The sequence below is a fragment of the Nicotiana attenuata genome, unplaced genomic scaffold, assembly GCF_001879085.1.
Source record: "Nicotiana attenuata strain UT unplaced genomic scaffold, NIATTr2, whole genome shotgun sequence".
Taxonomy (NCBI): domain Eukaryota; kingdom Viridiplantae; phylum Streptophyta; class Magnoliopsida; order Solanales; family Solanaceae; genus Nicotiana; species Nicotiana attenuata.
In genome coordinates, this window is record NW_017673402.1 from 79,897 (window position 1) to 94,606 (window position 14,710).

The 14,710-nt window shown below is 39.2% G+C and overlaps 1 non-coding gene across 1 annotated transcript; it reads right to left on the reverse strand.

Annotated features, from left to right (window-relative positions):
* Nucleotides 1-13,525: 13,525 nt before the first annotated feature.
* TRNAG-GCC lies at nucleotides 13,526-13,596 on the reverse strand. The gene has a single exon. It is a non-coding gene; the product is annotated as a tRNA-Gly (tRNA).
* Between the last annotated feature and the right edge of the window lie 1,114 nt (nucleotides 13,597-14,710).

The window sequence follows — 14,710 nt, forward strand, 5'->3', positions numbered from 1 at the left end:
CCCTAATGAAAAAAAGTGCCTCTAAGAATTGGCAAAGTGTGAGCCGAGAAATGAAAGATTGAGTATTTAAGGAAAGGTGTAACCACTTACCCATACAGTATCCTACCCTAACCCAAAAGCCTTCTTCATATCCCGAAAGAAGTCCTACTTGATTTCAAAACGAGTGAGCTTACATTAGTGGCGATCTACATGAGGGGCAAGCCTATGGTACTTGAAGAAGTACTCGTGACATTCTTTTGAGAGAGATGAGTGAACCTTCCATAAATCTTTGGATTGAGTGCTAAATTTCTTAAGTGAGCTTGGAAAATGGAAAGTAGAGGAGGAAGAGTTTGGAGTCCACCATGGGATACATGATAGTGCAAGCTTCCTGAATGAGTAAAGTCAATTCTTGAAGCTAAAATGTCACATTAGAACTATATGTGCATGAATGCTTAACTTGTCGCGTTGTTGATAATGCATGAGTAGTGTGGTAATTGTTAGTCCCAACTGATGTGTGAATGGCTCACCTTTGACTCGCTAAAATGACCCTCAACTTTTGTAATATTTATTTGCTTGAGGACAGGCAAAGACTTGAGTTTGGGGCAGTTGATAAGTTGGGATTTTAACTGCTTATTAGCAACTTTTAGCTTTTGTTTCAGTCCGAAAGTATTGAATTGTGTTCCTGAAACTAATGAAATTGTGCAAAATTGCAGGAATGATGGAGGTTTGGTCTCCCATGATGAAATCCGACTCAAAAAGGAGTGTTCCGAAGCACAAGACAATAAAGGGCGCATAAGCAAAGATGTGCGGTCCGCTGAAGAAATTGCGGACGTGCGGCTGAAACCCAAGCAGCAGAACCCAACAGGATTTTCAGCAATGTGCGGCCGCAGAAGATTCAAAGTTCAGCGAATATGCAAAAAGTCCAAGTGAATCCTTTATGAAGTGTGACCGCACAAGAATTGTGCGGCCGCAGAAGTTTCCTTGTGGCCGCAATCCAAAAATGTGCGGCCGTAGAACTCACCTTCCTGCCAGTTGAAGAAATCTACAGACCGCAGATGGAATTGTGCGGCCGCAGAACCTCCCGAGGGGCATTTTTGTCTGTGATTTTGGCCCAATATAAATAGACGAGTTTCACAAATTTAGGTCAAGTTTGAACATTAAAAGTTGTTGTAGCCGTTTCTTTTTACTACTTTAGGTAGTTTTACATTATTTTAGTATTTAAACATTAAATTTCATTATTTTTATCTTTCATTTTGATTTTAATTAGCTTTTCTTCTTTATTTTCTTCAATTCCCATTATAAGTAGCTAGATTTTTTCTAGGGTTGTGACCCAACCTTAGTGTTTAAACTTTATGGGTATTTAATTTAATGCTCGTTTATGATTAGGTGTTGATTATTTAGCTTAGTTCATGCTTCAATTTTAGAATTAATTGTTGCAACCATTGATTCATGCCTATTTGACTTAGTCTCTACTTGAGAAAGAGGGACCTTGTCTAGGATAACTTTGCTAACAAGGAATTGGGTACATTGAGAGATTGATTAGCCTAATTCAAGGGTTCAAACTAGAGATAGTAAGAACCCGACTTGAGCTCATATCAACTATGTTTGATACTCATTTGCAATTTGAGAAAGCCAAATTGGGTAAAATCACTCTCTGGCCGAGAGGTATTGAGTGGATAACGTAGAGTTGAAAGTTGTAATATACCCCAGTCAACAAAACAAGTATTAACGCCTTTATCCCATTAGGCAAACACCTAGGTTATGGTCACATCCCTAGGCCTTTAAACTATTTGGAAAAACATCAAAAATATTCACCTCTAGTTTATTTACCTTAGCTTGCAATCATTAGAGTAATAGTAGAAGTAGAAATCAAAACTCTGTTGTGGAAGTGCAATTTTAGGTAGTCCATTCGCTTGCTTCAAATATATACTCTGTATACCGCTTATAACTCCCAGTGAATTCGACCCCGACTCATAGTTGGGTAATTATTATTAAATACGACCGTATCATATCTCTTATTGAGGTGTGTTGTGGACGTCATCAGTGCACCAATATGCAATAATTCAAATGCACTCAAAAATGGAAAATGACTCAAATGAGAGAACCATCCCGCAAGCTCAACAAGTACCACCACAATGCAATGCTAAGAACCCGTCACACACAGTAGAACTAAAACACACGAATCTATCACAAAGGATCATATCCCATCATAACCCCACTGCAATAAGTGACCATCCAAACATCGATCCATATGAAATACCTCGAGCCCTAATGCTCGAAATCAACAACCACAAACAATTCGACATCAAGTACACAGGTTCATGACCATAACCATGGCGAAGCAAATAACACAATATACCACGATCTGGAAAGAACATAACCAAGGAAAAATTAACCATTCAACACCCCAATAAACATGTCGCTCAAATTCAGCTACAAGGCCTAAACAGAACCGCATCATGTCTACATATAACCAACAAATCACAACCCCTCGTAGCGTAGAAGAGTAACACATAGAACATATCAGAACATGGACAAGCTCAACTCTTAACCAAATGACACACTTTTTAGCAATAACGTTGCTGAGTCAACAAATTAGACCCGGTGTAGAATAGACATCCTTATTAGGCCTACCAATGCCCCCCTAACCATAGCATGTACTACCATCTAGCTAACTTTGGCCACATCTACACAGTACGGAATCCCGAAACAATCTGCTTCTGAGATCTCCAATCTTCAAATCCATAGAATACATGAATCACCATAGCCGATCCCTACTCCGCCACTCGAATGACTAACACATCTATCATACATAATCATCCCCATGAGAAATACTTCTATAATTCTTCCATGCCACAGAGCAAAAATTTGAATATCAGCAGTCGATCAACCAAGCGAGAACCGCAATACCAATGAAGCATCCGTAAGTCAAAACCTAGTGCGCCTTCTTAATGTACACTCTTCTTAGGTAATACTAACTAGTACCAACATCTGAAATTGTGTGTGCTGCATAAACTCATGACCTTCCTTTTGAAACTGAATCGTATATTTGCACATACAAATCCCAATCTCACACCACACGCCGCCTCTATTAGGCCATCATATGAAAACACGATAACTTCATTATAAACTTTAAGTCACAAGCAAACTACATACCCAATTAGCCAGGAACCTTTCACATGATCCTATCCAGTAAAAAATCATAATACGCAACATGCTCCTCACGCCTGTAGGAAATATCCATCTCAAACCGTGGTAGAAATCATCGAGAACACTTTGAAGTTCATTTGCACATAACCAAGCTATCAGAACTGAATCCCTCTATCTCAACCATGCCACGCAGGTCACCAAATCCAAGAGTACTGCCACAAAACACCCGTAAAGCCTCACCTCATCATAAGAACCAAAAGAACCGAGCACACCATTACCATACTGATCCGACCTACTACCAAGTTGTCCTATTTCCTCCGAGTTCCTTCCGAATTACCCTCAAGGTGACACTTCTCCTTGCCATAACACCACAATCCTTAGCAAAGCTCACCGCAAGATATCCTCGCATAAAACCACACCGCCCTAAGGCACATAAGCCATTGTATTCCCTCTTAAGTACCCCAAAAGTACCACACCCGAGACACCCCCTATGAAGAAACCTTCTGTGAATCTAAAGTCGTTTCCTTCACCTTCCTGATACTGAGATGTAGAATCCATAATGATATAGAAATACCGCGAGTCTCGACAATATTCCATGCAAATCTCAGATTCTAGCCATATACAGATCCGAAAAATTCTCAATTGCCACATATAAATCCTGAATCCATTAGAACCTTCTCTAGAGTCATCCATTCTGCTCAAATCTCAGTTGCACTGTCCTAACAGGCCAAACGACCTGTGCCCCATTAGCACAATAACACCCGAAGAAGTAATCCACACCTCTAAGAAACCAAGTAAATTTCTACTCCATGCGCACTATATCCTTCACGAATAACAATTCAAATCATTACATGATTCCCATATACCCATAAAGTATAATACACCATGCATCCAGAAATTTCCTTGCTTAAGGCATCCTCAAAACCAGCCTTTACAAGTCGTAACCGATCCATAAGTATGCCTCAGACCGAAACTGATACAACACTTAATCATGTAATCAAATAGTCAATATCAGACTCCCCCACTTAGCTCAAAGCGATAGATCAAAACACTCGATAGCTCACAATGCCCATAATTTATTACTGCCATAATACCATAGTGAGATTCAACTAAATCCTTCATAAGCTCATGTAAGACAAACCTATAATGCCTCAAGTCATCTACTAAGATCGCATTCATCCTCGTGAACGTCAAGTCGACTTTCTCAACCAATCCAAACTCAAATCGCAACACTTATAACCCATTGGTAGAAAAGAAAGCCTCACACAACATCATAAGGACCACACATCCATAGATTACCCCGCAGGTGATAACCCACCTGCTTAGCCTCAAACTGACATCTCTCTATACCCTTTCACAGCCACAACTAATACGCAATTACGTAATCTCCCCGATTCTGAACTCATCAACAAGACATGAGAATCTACTTTGTTCCACAAATGAAATAACATGAAAGAATCCCTCAAAATCCTCACAACTCCAGACCGTATAACACATCCACAGAAATTTAGCACCCAATAGTCTTTTTCACATCTCAAGAAAACTCTTCTCAACACATTCAAACCATCTGAACACTTCCTGCAATCACAACCTACTCATCATATAGCCATCCAACCACTTACCGAGCCACAAATCCCACTCATAGGGGCACCACTGAACATAGAAGTTCAAAAGCACATGCTCATACAACTGAAACTACCGAGCCAAAGCTACAGTCCAAACAGGGCCTCAAGTCCTCCAGACTGCCCCATCACCAAAACACAGAAAACACATCTCGTAACTCATCCATGGAATCCACAAGCCGTCGTTGTACAGCTGATATCGAGCACTCATAAGCGCATACGAGTGAGTGGAAAGAATTCAAAGAGATACGCTTCAAGCTGAATCAATGTCGCATGATAAGGAAAGAAAGATGGGAAGTTTATCCTAAATGCCATGTAGCCTCTCGAAGATAGGTATGGACTTCATCATATCAATCCGCAAGACTCTACTAGACACTTGCTCATGACTCGTAGAACTTATGAACCTAGAGCTCTGATACTAACTTGTGACAACCCAAAATCCAACTAGTCGTGATGACTCCTAACCCAACCCGCTAGGTAAGCCAATTAATAACAATCCGATTCAATGGAGATTTTACTGAAAAAATAAATGATAAAATAACTCAACTTTTATACACTTCCCAAGGACCGGTAGTACAAATCATTAGGTGCTAAGATTTAGAGTTTATAAAGCTGGTATGAAATAAATGCATCATCTATTTGAAATATACACGAACAAATTAAAAATTTTAAAGCTACCAAGACCAAGAGGAAGCTATGACCGGAATGCAGGTATGTCTTCAATGCGAACTCCTTCCATACACAGCAACATAAGCATCCAAAATCTGAACGCAAGGTGCAGAAGTATAGTATGAGTACAACCAACCACATGTACTCAATAAGTAACAAATCTAACCTTAGGTTGAAAGTAGTGATGAGCTTGGACTACGGTCAGAGTCCAACACCAATAGCCAACAATAACTCATAACAATATAATAAAGTAGTACAAGAAACAACTCAAAGATATGATGCTTGGCCCGTTAACAGATACGGAAAAATAGGCATGCCTTTCAAGTATAATAGTAGAACCCAAATCTTTCACCGAAATCACCAAAATATGAGTAAGGCAGAAATCTGTGATTTTCCCCGAAAAATTTCAACAACAGATAAGATGTTTCAAACTTAGATAGCATGAGAAAAGTTACATCTCTATGCGTACATGTCAATGTGCATGTTAAGCCACAAATGTCACAATACTGTGTAGCATGAGGAAATGCATCTCTAGGACTGTATGTCAAATATACATGTCAATGCAATGCAACACAGTGATGAACTCATGTACTCATACTCTCAGAGTAATCAATCTCACTGTCTCGCACTCCCTCTCATCATGCTCAATCCCTCAACACACTCAGTCACTCAGCAATGTATAATACATGCTGCAGCGCGCAGCCCCATCCCATCATGAATCAATAAAACTTGCGCTTACTGTTGGTATGTCAGGCTCCATAGAGACGGATCCTGCCCAAGCGCTAATATAAAGCCAATGTGGCCTGCTGCGGCGTTTAGCCCGATCCCATCAATAATAATAAAGCCTATAAGGCATGTTGCGGCGTGGAACCCGATCCATATAATAGTAATAAATATAAAGCCAATATGGCTTGCTGCAGCGTGCATCCCGATCCCATCAATATCACACACAAATAGGCCCTCGGCCTCACTCACTCATCAATCTCTCCAGTCTCTCGGGCTTACAAATCGCATACCAATCAACCCAAACAATGGTAACATGATGTGACAAGAAATGATAATAGAGACTGAGATATGATATGCAAATGAATAAATATGACTGAGTATGTGATTGCAATTTAAGAAAATAACTCAATAGCAGAAATGACCTCAATAAGTTCCAACAGAATAAGCATATAGCCTAAACATGGTTTCTAACATGGATCACAGCTCATTACTCTAGCACGTAGAAATTTCGCGGATAAAAATAAGATTAGGTAGCTACACAGTACCACAGAATCAACCGAGTCATAGCCCATACGGTGCACGCCCACAGGCTAATCATCTAGCATGAGCGTCACCGCAATCACCAAACACATAACGCGTATATTCGGGGGTTCTGTAAGGCTCCGGAAAATTTCGCTAAGTAATTTAGGATTTTGTGGTGCCGGGTAGGATAAATATAATATCTTATGTCCTATTAACATGATGGGAATCAATTTGAGTTGGTAAATAAGTGTATAAGTCTTATGGAAAGAAATTTGGGGTCCAAGGGAAGGCCTAAGTCTAAGTCAAATTGGAAAATTTCATAATAGGCTAAAATTCCAAATGAGTTCGTACAAGTCCCCACTTTCAACGAGAATATCTATATCTATATATATATATATAAGGTTTTATATGATGAAGAACCTATCATATGAAAAGTCTTCGAGTCTAGTTTCCAACGCTTCAAACCGTTCGTCATTTGGACATTCCTACACAAAGTTATGATCAAATTACCAAAGGCTGGAAAAATGCGATCCCGTGTCGAATCTGCGATCGCATTTTTGATGTGCGATCGCAAATCTAGTCGCAAATCAGACCAGTGTAGCCTAGTTTTGGGCACCGGGTTTTGCGACACGTCTACGGCTAACATACCCATCGTGCGGTCCATTATGCGACCGCAGACCTGAATTCGGAGGGTTAATCCTCCTATTTTCATGACCCGACCCCATTTTAATAAATAGGCTAAGGGGCTTCATTTGGGGTCATTTTCTACTGATTTTAGAGAGAGGAAAGAACAATATAGAGAGAGAAAGAGGGAACCTAGCACTCCAAATCACCTAATCTTGTTCAAATCTTCAAGAATCAAGGAAGCAAGCCACTAGATTATCATCCATCCGGATTATTATCGCTAGAAGTATCGGGGCATTGCTGTAACTTAAGGAAAGCTCAACAAGGTATATTGGCTAAACTTTAGCTCTCAAAAATGGAATTCTGTAAGTTTAGGTATAATCGGCTCAAAATTCCTAATTCCCACCCTCCTGGTCACCCCGGATGAACTCGTAAAGCTTGACTATTCCGAATGAGCCTTATATAAAAATATAGACGTTTAATATATGGATTCAATATTAAAATGGTATGACTCCGAGTCGTAATTTAAATGAAGACTAGCATACCCATTTGGGTAAGGAAGACTCGATGAATTTATTACTCCTAGACGCCCATATGTGTACTAAATGCCTTGATTGAGTGTGTTTAGCCAATGATAGACTATAAAGATAACTTCAAAAATGTGGAATCTTCCTAAAAGCTCTTCGAGGTACGTATGGCTGACTCCATTCTTCTTAGAATCAAATCATTGGTGTTTGAATACTTGGTACGACTCCCTTACTTGATCAGATGGAATTGATTACTTAATGTGATATGTTGAAAGGTTTCTGTTCCCTAATTGTTCTATGTGTTACCATGTCACCATGCTACTTGAAAACGTGAATTATGATCCTACATGCTCCTTATATTATGTGTGCAATTCATTACGTGTTGGTTCCCGTCAATATGGAAGATGGTGTTATTGAACGAATAAAAAGGGGAAAAGACTCCAAATGTAACATGAGCCCAAGTGCCAAGAATTATGAAATTAATGATGGAAATGAAATGTGAACTGAGGAATTAACTGAATTGGTTATGTTTGTGTTTATAGTTTCATTTGCTAATGAACTTGAGATATATGATTTATGAAATATGTTATACGTTGGTAATTGGTGATGATCCTTGAAATTTAAAAGAAGTGAAAGTATGGAATGTGAAATGCGTCCATAGTGCCATAAATAGGGAAACTTGTGAAAGGCCCAAAGAGCCAAGGAAATATTGCTATTGTGAGAGGTTGGAAATGTTAATAAAGACTTGTACAACGTGAAGGATCCTGAGATGATTGCATTCCTATATGTGCATATGTGTTACCTTTGTGTGCAAATCCATATAATAGAAGTACATATATAACAATATTTTTGGGAGATCGATAGTCACCGAGGAAGGGTAGGTTGAAATAACCTAACCCCGAAACTACACATGCCGGTGTAGGGTGCATTGTGGAATATTGGGATGATATTGTTGGTAAATATGGATACGTCGAACCACACGGCACCGTGGTAAGACGGCTTAGCCGATCGGGCCGAGATCGGACGCCATGCCGCACACATGGTGGTAATTCGTGTTGGAAACTGTGATACAAAATGTGATTGTGGTTACACCTTCAAATAAGGTGGCTTAGCCGATCGGGCCGAGATCAGACTCCGTACCAAGAGTACGATGGCATTGTGAATAGTGATATCGTGACTTGTGGTATTATCAGTACTAAAGATCTCCCCAAACTAAAATATGCAATACTTCAGCAAATACGAAAGGAGTTAATTAATATGTTTCAATTGCACATTTGGATACAATCGATTGAAATTTGCCATTTTTGTGCCTTTCCTTTCCTTGTATAGTTATTCTATTTTGAAAGATGATTTTTATCTTTACATACTAGTACTAACGTCCCTTTTGCCGGGGACGCTGCATCTTTAATGGATGCAGGTATTTCCATAGTAGGCGGCAGCGATCAGAGATAGCGGTATGTTCCTCCCAGCTAACTTGGTGATTCCCTCTTCATTTTGGGGTCCTGTGTCACCTGGTTATTGTGTATTATTCATTTGAGGTATAGCCGGAGCCTTGTTGCCGGTATTTCCATATTACTCTTCAGTTGTATTTAGAGGCTCTGTAGACATGTCGTGGGTGGTATTTTGTACTAGAAATTAAATTAGAAGTACTCGTATTTGGAAAATATGTCTTTCATCAACATAACTATAAAAAAATTGTAGTATTTTGGACATTATGGTTGAAAGTGCTAATGGAACTAATGTGGAAGTGTTAATGAAACATGTACAAGGTATGATTAATGGAGCTCATCTCCTCTCTATTCATGAATTAATTTGGGTAGAATTAAACCTAACAGGCTTGCTCAGTCGGGTTTACTCGGTTGAGCGCCGGTCGCGCTCCTTGGTTTTTGGGGCGTGACAAACTTGGTATCAGAGCCTAAGGTTCTAAAGTGTCCTAGGATGTCTCGGAGCTGTGTCTAGTAGAGTCCTTCTTATCGGTGTGTTGTCGACCATATCTATAGGTTGGAGGCTATTCGGACATTTAGGAATTTCACCCTTCTTTGATATTCCAGATCGTGCAGTAGAGCTCAAGATAGGGAGCTAATTTCCTTGCTATGTCTTATTCCAAAGATGACTAATCTTGATACTATAATCCACGAGTTTGAAGCGGTAAGGAGGGAATGACCCCACCATTGAGCCTGAGGGAGATTACCCAAGAGTTTGTTAGGAGAATGTAACAAGCCATGGAGGGATTGGTAGAACTTGTTGCTAAGGGGAGTACTTTTGTTCCTATTTTATGTCATTGCACCACCAAATCATGTAGTATATCAGTATGTTACCAATATATGTTACAGATATGGAGTCAGGGTGCATCAGTTAAGGCACTGCCCTGCATATCTAGAGTTACCAAGTAAGTGACCCATTAGTACATCATTCTGAACGCCACATACTTTTCCTTATTATATACGTACACCTGTATTGGGAGCCTGCATAGATATGGTCTTAACAAGAATCTAAATCATAAAACATTGCATGCACCTACTCTTTGAACGAGATGTATTATTTGTAAATCCACTCTATCACAAATTCTCTAATTTACACCCTTTTGTGGAATTAAGTTATATAATTATGTCCTTGAATTGAGTTATAACTCTAGGATTGCTACTTCCCACTTTCTTTTCCTAAATTCTAAACAAGGGACTATTCCCGATGAATTCCTCACAGAAATTTTTTCTTTAAATAGACAACATCTACTCGTTTGTGCCTATACATGCACCGTCGTAAAGTTTACCTATGTGGTGCCAAGTTCCATGTAAAGCATCCCAGTGTTGCGATCCTTCTCGAGACACTCTTTTTGTCACTGGTGTATATGGCTTCTATGATTTGAATAGTAACTCTACCCTCTTGCGAGTATCATCATGAAACCTTTTCACTGTCTAGTAACATAAGAGCATATCCCACCTCTTATCATATGTGTACATGTCAAATGAAGTGGTCGCTTGTCTATATAGAACTTTTGAGAAATTTGAGATTTTTACGAATCTGTCATAGGAAGATCTTTTGTTTGCCCATCTCAGTATGACTTTCATGTCCACTAAGATCATTCCTCAGTAAGAAGCTCACGTTGTTCCTAGTATTGTGGTGCCCGTGACGTGGTTGTGTATTGCAGTCTAGGAGTTGATATAGCAGAAGCATGTCCAACTCGTATCAAACGTTTACCTTCTATTTATACATCCACCACATATGTTAATTGTGTTCTTTAGTCAATGAATTCATTGGGCTAGTTTCCCAACACTTGTTCGATAACCATGAGAGAACATGTCCTCCTATGTGTCTGTGTCACTGTAACACTTCCTTTCTCATAAGGACCATTAATAGGCTCTCCGTCAAGACCAAATGCACCTTTAGGGGTATTATAGCACAATGCCTACTTCTTATGTTGTCCTGTCTTTCATTAGCATCTAGGTACTTCTCAAGTCCAAATCCATGGAGAACTCATCATGAACATCTGCAGACCTTCTATGATTATTTTATACTTTCTCATTGGGTTCGATTGTCTTTACACACTCGACTCCTGGAATCATTGACTATGTCATTATCATGTGCGGGGAGTTTTTCTACCCTTGGTATTCCACCCCCTGGGTGAATAGGAGTTTTATTTGTCTTTCTCCCCAGAGCATCATGTTAACCATTGGAACCCCTCTAACCAATACATGATTTCATCCCTATGGTAGGAGTTCCTAGCTATGTGGTTTCACTCGTGAAAGGTTGAGCTTAGATGCCTTTAGATTTTTGCACATATCATGAGCATATTGATTTGGAAGACAAGTTGTTGTATCTTTAGTTCTCTCATATAGGATCAATTATCGGGAAGGGTTAAGCTATTTGAAATATGATAATCTCATAAGTGTTCAACATCTTTTCATCCTCACGGGCTTGTGGCATAGATTTCTTGTGTAAGTTAATGTTAAGAGTGTAATTTAGCTTCATGTATTTTGAAACCCATATCGCATTCAAGGTGCCATAGTATTCTCATTCTTGATAAACTGACTTTCCCTACACTCCAGGAGACGACCGGGTCACGTACTTGAATATTCCTCCTTAATGGTTCCTATTGCCAATGTACTAGTTACCCATACGCTTCATTTGTCTAATAATTGATGTCGTCCCAATGATTAACCATGTCAGTATTGTTAGTAGTAATCCTCGTGTTTATTAGCATATAACCTCATGAAATACTCTGCTCAGCACATTAATGGATTCCTGAATAATTCCAGCCTGATCTTGAACTCTGTTGTTCCTCATTGTATTAAATCCATTGGGTATTGAAGGTTCAAACAAGTCAAAGAGGAAGCTTCACAGTGTGATCACATATATTCGATAGGTAATTTTTATGGTCAGTTTATGATAGCATATCTTAGATTAACTATTGAAGGTCATCAAGGGTTTAGTGTGAGTGTTCGCCTAGAGATTTAGAGTTTAGGAGGGTAAACATGTTATTCTCAATATTTTCCCCTGAAGATGTTATGTGAGTTGATAATGAAGGTTGCATAAGTGTATTTCACATTAGGCTTCACTAGGAGTATGTGGTTTCCCCATAGTTGTTCTCCATGTATTATCTGTTTTCATATGTCTATGTCTAAGAAGGTAGTTGGAAATCCTTTGTGCATCATTCCGGTGGAAATTATTGAAAGAGAAGTTAATGGATAGTTAGCCTATGAAGGGTATCTATTTGTCATCCTTGTTAGGTAAGTTTGGGAGTGGAGATTGTTTCCGTGAACGTGTTGTGGCGAAGTCTGTAAGTATGAGAGGCCACATTGAACGATGAGAGTGTTGTGGAAATAAAATATTTTCACTTGATTGTATAACAATTGGTTTTGACTTGAAAGGTACCTTTTGGGTATTATGATTTAGAAATGTGCAGTTCATGTCCAGGTATCGTTATGATAATGTAGTGCTTCTAATGGTAAGATTAGTATTGTTGATATATACATTTTGGTGCTTTGTCTTGTAGAGGATGTGTTGTTAGGATGGTTTTGGTGATTCTCTGGCAGGTGGCTAGGCCTAGTTACAGAGGAGACTCTGCCGAAATTTCTGAAAAATTTGGGAGTTAGTCAAATTTAGGGACTTGAGGTAGGTTAGAAAAGAGACATGTTATGTTAAAGTGTTTGGGGCGGACTCTACTCCTCATTCGAGGATGAATGATCCTAAGGGGGGGAGAATGTAAGACCCCGAAAAATCTCGCTATGTAATTTAGGATTTCGTGGTGCCGAGTAGGCTAAATATAATATCTCATGTCCTATTAACATGATGGGAATCAATTTGAGTTGGTAAATAAGTGTATAAGTCTTATGGTAAGAAATTTGGGGTCCAAGGGAAGGCCTATGTCTAAGTCAAATTGGAAAATTTCATAATAGGCTAAAATTCCAAATGAGTTTGCACAAGTCCTCACTTTCAACGAGTGTATATATATATATATATNNNATAAGGTTTTATGTGATGAACAACCTATCATATGAAAGGTCTTCGAGTCCAGTTTTCAACGCTTCAAACCGTTCGTCATTTGGACATTCCTACACAAAGTTATGATCAAATTACCAAAGGGTGGAAAAATGCAATCCTGTGTCGAATCTGCGATCGCATTTCTATCGCATTTTTGATCTGCGATCGCAAATCGGACCAGTGTAGCCCAGTTTTAGTAATAAAATTACTTTATCTTGGATCTTGGGCGGATAGCGGGAATCGAACCCGCATCTTCTCCTTGGCAAAGAGAAATTTTACCATTCGACCATATCCGCAATCAGAATTCTCGTGGAGAATAGGCGCCCGTCAATGGTATTTTCCGTCGAAATAGTATTCTTGCTTATTTCGATGATCCTCGATACAGAAGAAAGAGTTCAGGAAAATAAGACGTGTGTAGAACTGAACATTGAAGAAATCTCAAGAGAAATAAAAGATTCGATGATCTAATCAAATAATAGTACTATGGTTCGAGAGAAAGTAACAGTATCTGGAGTGAAGTCGTAACAAGGTAGCCGTACTGGAAGGTGCGGCTGGATCACCTCCTTTTCAGGGAGAGCTAATGCTTACCGGTTCTCCAGGGAAATATGTTGGTCTCGGCCAGCATACCCATTCTGTGGTCCATTATGCGACCGCAGACCTGAATTCGGAGGGTTAATCCTCCTATTTTCATGACCCGACCCCATTTTAATAAATAGGCTTAGGGGCTTCATTTGGGGTCATTTTCTACTGATTTTAGAGAGAGGAAAGAACAATACAGAGAGAGAAAGAGGGAACCTAGCACTCCAAATCACCTAATCTTGTTCAAATCTTCAAGAATCAAGGAAGCAAGCCACTAGATTATCATCCATCCGGATTATTATCGCTAGAAGTATCGGGGCATTGTTGTAATTTAAGGAAAGCTCAACAAGGTATGTTGGCTAAACTTTAGCTCTCAAAAATGGAATTCTGTAAGTTTAGGTATAATCGGCTCAAAATTCCTAATTCTCATCCTCCGGGTCACCCCGGATGAACTCGTAAAGCTTGACTATTCCGAATGAGCCTTATATAAAAATATAGACGTTTAATATATGGATTCAATATTAAAATGGTATGACTCCGAGTCGTAATTGAAATGAAGACTAGCATACCCATTTAGGTAAGGAAGACTCGATGAATTTATTACTCCTAGACGCCCATATGTGTACTAAATGCCTTGATTGAGTGTGTTTAGCCGATGATAGACTATAAAGATAACTTCAAAAATGTGGAATCTTCCTAAAAGCTCTTCGAGGTACGTATGGCTGACTCCATTCTTCTTAGAATCAAATCATTGGTGTTTGAATACTTGGTACGACTCCCTTACTTGATCAGATGGAATTGATTACTTAATGTGATATGTTGAAAGGTTTC